The sequence below is a fragment of the Triturus cristatus genome, chromosome 1_2, assembly GCF_964204655.1.
Source record: "Triturus cristatus chromosome 1_2, aTriCri1.1, whole genome shotgun sequence".
Lineage (NCBI taxonomy): Eukaryota > Metazoa > Chordata > Amphibia > Caudata > Salamandridae > Triturus > Triturus cristatus.
Genome location: NC_140580.1, coordinates 169,242,377 through 169,248,733, shown reverse-complemented (window position 1 = coordinate 169,248,733; position 6,357 = coordinate 169,242,377).

Genomic DNA, 6,357 nt, shown 5'->3' with positions numbered 1-6,357 from the left:
CATCCCATCGCAACATGGGAGAGGTTCGATGTAGGCATGGCACAGGAGCCACTGCGCTAACGCACAGGCGCAGCTGTCAGCCTGCCTGACACATTGTAAAGTCTTGCACGTGGACCAACAAAGGAGTCACCCACAGCTCATTATCCAGGTCAGCAAGGGATGTGTTTGATAGGTAGACATCCATGGCCCACTGAAACAGACATCTTCTGCAGGAAAAGACGGGTTGCACGCAGGTGTAGTAGACATGACGGAACGTCAGCCTGTAACTGATGCCCAGCACAGCCAGTGGGACACATTCAAAGAGAAGCTGCACGCGGGCACGGTACAGTTGCAACAGACTGGGCTCGGCCTGGCCCACTGGACGGTCAGACATGGCGTGAGAGTAATCTCAGACCCAGTGCTCAGCTGTACAGCCAAAGTAAGGTCAGTAAGCGTGAAATGCAGGCTGCAAATTGGAGGACTGACACCCGGTGGTACTTCCGGAAAGGCATGGACGGGACGGACAAAGCCAGAGCCCACAAGTCTTATAAAAAGTATGCAACAGCCTTCAGTATTAGACGCTATAAATGCTCTGTGTGTCAGTTCACTGCGAATATAGTGGGGGAGCCGTGTTCAGCACTGACTGAATCGCTCAAGGCGGTCAAGACACCTGGTATCCGAAGGTCATTGGGCTAGTGTGGGGGCGACTACTTGTCTACACAGAGGTTCATTGTGCCTGCACACTCATTGAAGTATGCTTTCGCTGTGGGAATGTGAGAACTCGAATGGCTAACCACAATCACTTCTGGGGGAGTCAGCAGTACATTGGCACAAAATAGACATGTTGTGCAACTGTTCCCGTATGCGAAATGCATGGCTTGTGCACGCAGGAGTGGCCATGTAGGTTCTTCTCACCTGAACAGACTAGGGACTCTGCATCCGAGGCTTCACCTTCAGGCCGGGAGGCTGGCTGGGCTCGTCCATGGCACGGTTGCCTGCTGTTGCTATCAAGTCACCTTTTGTAGTTAAGTTACTTTTGTCAGCATGTTCTGCACACAGCACGACTTAGCTGTTCATGTTTGCCACATTTAAATGGAGGTGACATGACCTTTGCCGTGGCTTTACTAGGCATTCATGTCAGTATGTCATCAGTCGCACATGGTGTTGATGTGCATACAGGTCTTTCAGGGGGCTGGTTCTCACCGGTGCTGTGCACCGTCTCCTTTTCAGAGTGGGCCTCGGTACAGGTAACTTTCGTGCTCTGTTTTGTGCCCTGCCACAGGCGGTCCCTTCGTCCTGCTGGGATGCATTGACAGCAGGCACATCAATGTGTGCATGGTCACACTCCTCACTACTCACTGGTGGAGTAGTTGTGGCATGACATCATGCCAGGTGAACGTTGTGGGGAAGTGAAGTCCTTTGTAGATTCATTTTGTCTAGGGAAATCACTCCTTTGGAGCCTCATGAGCAGCAACATCCTTGTGGGGGTCATTTGGCTCCATGCCGTTTGAGAGGAGAGACAGAGGGTCATGTGGGAGTTGTGGTGTTGCGATAAGGGCTCGACATCCCTCTCCCCAGTGAGATGGCTAGCTACCTGTTGGTAAGCACAGTCGACGGAGTTAGCTGCCACATGGCTGTGGGGTGGGGAGGGTGAGCCATGCTGTTCGAGAGGGAGGCCAGGGTACATGAGCTGTCACCTACCTGTGGGGTTGAGCTGATTAAGGAGGTGATGGGCTTGTGATCCATTCATATTGTAAGCGTGCATTTCACATGAGTTTGATGTGGGCTGGCGATTGGGGCTCACTTGTTGTGCACTACGGTGTATTGTAGTGTGATATGATCATTTTGTTGGTACTTACCAGCCTCCAGTCCCCCCCCCCCCGATTCCTGTGGGACTCTCTGGATGCATTATGGCAGGCACCTTCTCCTCCCATTCAGTGAAGGATAGTGGTGGAATGGGAGGGATGCCACCAGTACTCTTGGCCACTGCGTGGTTCCTGTGGGCCGGATGCTTGTCCCGGCCCTTAGGGTCACCCCACCGCTTCCTGATATCACGCACAATGCGTAGGGTGGCCGCTACGGCTTTGAATTTACTATGGATCCTTGCCCACATCTGATTCTTGCGTGCAAGTGGGCTGTGTTGGAGCAGGTGCCCCAACAAATGTGGTTCAGCCCTGATTGTCTCGTCTGGCATCACGTTCAACTCTGATTCGGGGATGTTGGGCAATTTCGGGGGGGGCATGGTACAGATGAATGAGGGGTGCAGGGTGCAAGGTAATGACGGAGAGATGTGTAGTGTGTGCTGTGTGTGGGTGTGAGTGGTGTTGTGTGGAGATAGGTGGGTGTGATGTTGTGCAGTGTGAGTCAATGGTGTCCTGTCTCTCTGTCTCGGCTTGTGGTGTGCAAAGGCTGCTGGTCCAGGTTGGGGTTGTTTTTGTACTGTGGTATGTGGGTGTGTCCACATGGGTGTTGATCTCCAGATGTCTCTTCCACGATGCGCATGGCTTTTGCTACCAGGTGCTGGTTGGGGCGTGTCTTTGTGGTGTGTGTGTTGTGATTGGGGCGGCCGGGAGTACAGGCACACTTCTGCGTTATTGTGGGGTTGGTTCTGCACGCTATTCATTTGGACTGTGTGCGTGCGAGGCGGTCAGATGCAGTGCTCGGTCTGCCAGCTCCGCGTTCTCATCGTAATTGGCCGTGCGGTCATGCCGCGGCAGGGGCCGTTGTACAGCTTTACCCGTCTGCGGCGGTCGTATTTGCTGCTTTTCCGACCGTGGTGGACGGTGTTTTGTGACATCCGTCCATTGCGGTCTGATTTTGCATACATTGCATCGTACTTTGACTGACGGAAATGCTGCGGCCCATGTGGGGGATATTTTCCGACACCATGGCGGGCGGACGGCTTTTCCATTCAACATCGTAATGGCCCCCATAGTTTTCTTGAATTTCATAGTTCTTATTCATACAACAGCACACGTTCCTTTCTGAGGCACTGCACAATGTTCAGCCTCTTAATTGCTTATGTGCACAGAGTCTGGATGTAACTGCCTACAGCAAACCCACTGAAATGCACATTGATATCAATCTCCAAGCTCAAACAAACTGTCACTAGCGGAGCCCACTCACCATGACTGTACCAGATGAACAAAAGCTCCAAGTAAAGGCGTAAATTGACAAGAGCGGAGTCCACTCGTCTTGACTGCATTATGTTCCATTAAGGTACCAAACAATGTTCCAACCGATGCGGGCAATCAGATATGCAATGCTCATCCGAGCACACGCAATGCAGAATGTACTAAGAAACAGGAATCACCAGCTTGGGGCTCGCATAACCATGTGAGTTGAATTGGTGCATATGCACCCTTACCATACCGCTGACTGGCCTTTCCAAACTTTGCATTGACTGCTTTCCGCTGCGCACCCTGCTCAGCTGCCTCTCCGCTGATGAGAACAATAACTAGCGGTGAACAGCAGGGTGGGACTGGATTTATACCGCAGCTGCCTTGCTGACAAGGCAGCAAAACAACCCTGGGGCATCATGGGACGTGAAGTCTCAGATGCATGCATTCTATTTTACAGGATTAAAAGAAAATTAAAAGCCTGTTATCTCTATTACAGTTCTAGAGAGCCATCTGGCCTCTACGTTAAAATGTATCCACTTCAAACCTCAGGGGCCGGTTCGGCCCGAGGGTATAAATAAATGGGCGTATGGTCACTTGTGACCTTAGCCGACATACAGACTCTGGTGTGCGCGTCAGTCATTCTTAAGGCCAAGTGAGGCCTCATCAATGTCCAATCATGTCCAATAGGCCTCATCACACTGGCGATGAGGGAGATACACCCCTTGCCTCAAGCCTGAAGCAGCCATCTCTCTCTCCCCTACGCCTGTTTGCAACCTGGTGCCGCTGGCCATGACGGCGGAGCAACCCCTGACTCCTGCACCATCGCCAAACTGCCTCCTCACTGCAGGTGCCACCTTTCATTGGCCAGCAGTCTCCCGGCTCCTCCCGACCACCCGCACCATTCACCTGGTGAACCTAGCTGATGTTCTTGGGTGCATAGCGGCCCTTCACGTGGTCTCGGGCGGATCACTGTTCATGCCGCGCTGAGCTTGCACTGTACCGGTGGGCGTGGCCTTTGCCCGACGCAGCCTCTGCAGTCTACACCAGCGATTTCCTACTGTGCCAGCCATGCCCTACAGACTCCACATGCCCCGGCGCACGCAGCGGACCCTACCTGCTGAGGCTGTGTCCGGTTTGTCGCACCTGCACCTCCAGTAAGGATACCAAACTCACGTGGGTGGCTATACAACGAGCGGACAGCACGTTTTGAGACGCTGCAGCAGCACGTGGACACTTGATGGTCTTTCTGCTCAAGGTACCGTGGCAGCACACAGTTGAACTATTCTGGGCACACAGCCCTTTCTGTTAAAGGTACCGTGGCAGCACACATTTAACTATTCTGAGCACACAGCATCCCCCCCACAGCAAAAGACGGCCTGCTTCATTCAGAGAGGAAGTGGTACTTGCCTGGGTAGACTGCCCGGGCAAGAAAGAAAAAAAAAGAATTATACATATTACACCACAATAATGGGCAGGCGCGCAACACCCATTGGACTCAAAGGGCTTCAGCCCCCCCCCGTCGTGTGCAGCAGCCCGGGATGAGACACCTTCCCGGGCAAAAAAGCAGCCGCACCCGAGCACTTTACAGGTCTTTAAAAGGCCATTTGCATGTTAATGAGGCCTCGCTGTTGTTTCACCCCTTCTAAGAGCCCCTGCAGCTCCACTCTGCCAATTGCTTAAAGTTCAGCCCCCCCCGAAATTTTTGCTCTGCCCCCCCCCCCGAAATTTGGCTCTAGTTGCGCCTCTGATAATGGGAGACTCACCACCACCACAAGGCCCAACGCACTATACGCATGCCTCCGTCACCCCACTGCCCCCTTGCAGCTAGCTGGCAGACCCCGCCACAGCAGTTGGACAATTAAACCACTATTTTCACGCCACAACCGAAACTGAAAGTGCTGTGAAACGCTTGTTGATGATGCCCTTTGGGGGTGAGGGGCTCTACGAATTATTTAAGACCCTGACGAATACGGGGGCTGACACTGATGAGGATGCTGCAATAACCCCCCTCAACAGGCTCTTCGACCCACAGATGAATCCCGACTGCAAGCGTTTCAAGCTGCACCCAGCCAAGCAAGCAGACTCAGAGGCAGTAGACATGCTCTACGTCAGACTGCGGAAACTCGTGCATAGCCATTGACCAGCGAGAAGAGATACATGCACAAATCATCCAAGGGTGCAAGTCTGCCACACTTCGAATACTAATTCTGCGCCAGCCTAGGATATCCTTGAATGAGATCCTGATCCTCGCACAATCTCACAAACTGTTGAATAGCTGGGCAGAGGAGATGGAGGCTGCTCTTATCAAAACTGCCCCCGTTCCCACAGTCTTGCGGACACCCAGCTTTAAGGAGGAGAGGATAGACGTGGTGCAAAGCGCCCGAGACCAACACACTCATATGGAGCCCCCAGAAAACAACACGAGAAATGTGGCTACTGTGGATTGATCAAAAATCAGAGGCATGCCCACTGAATGGACAAACCTACTCCAAGTGCGGAAGGATCCACCATTATGTGAGTGTATATTGAGGTGGAAGATAGTGACTGAGAGGTGGAGCCTCCAGAGGACACACATCGACATCTGACACTGGAGGAGCAATCTGATGCAGAACTGACCCCCTCTCAAAGAGCCACCACTCACTCCAAGGATGAGGATGCGGACGTCATCTCCTTCACCTGACACTCTGGCCACAAGAGAAGTCCCTCACCCATGTGCACAGGTTACATGAAGAGCACTCCTGCATTAGCCTTGATAGACACGGAGCATCAGTAAACGTGATGGACTCAGTATAATATGAAAAGCTGGTACCTCGTCTAACACTCACTGCTAGCCAAGCGAAAAGCTTCACATATTGGGGCACTGAACCGCTGCCTTTATGGGACACCATCGAAGTTGACATCACCAGCTCAGATTGGACCATCAAAACCAAGTTTCACGTCACTGACGGTCAAACGGGTACTCTACCGGGGTGCAAACCATCTGTTATGAATCCCAATGTACCCCAATATAGGCCTAGGTAGTTGCACAACCTTTTACCTACATCTGTCCTACCATTGTTTTACATAACGGGTCTGGCACTGACCTTTTACCTAGTTAGGTGCTGCATGACTGTTGTGTGGTTTTCTCCAAAAACTAGCCTCAGGTATTATGCACGAGGATTCTCAGTATCACAGCAGGATTACCAGTTTCTGCATTACATGGCCGGCATGCCCATAGTACACTTCTAGGTAGAACCCCTGAGGGTACCTTTCGGAT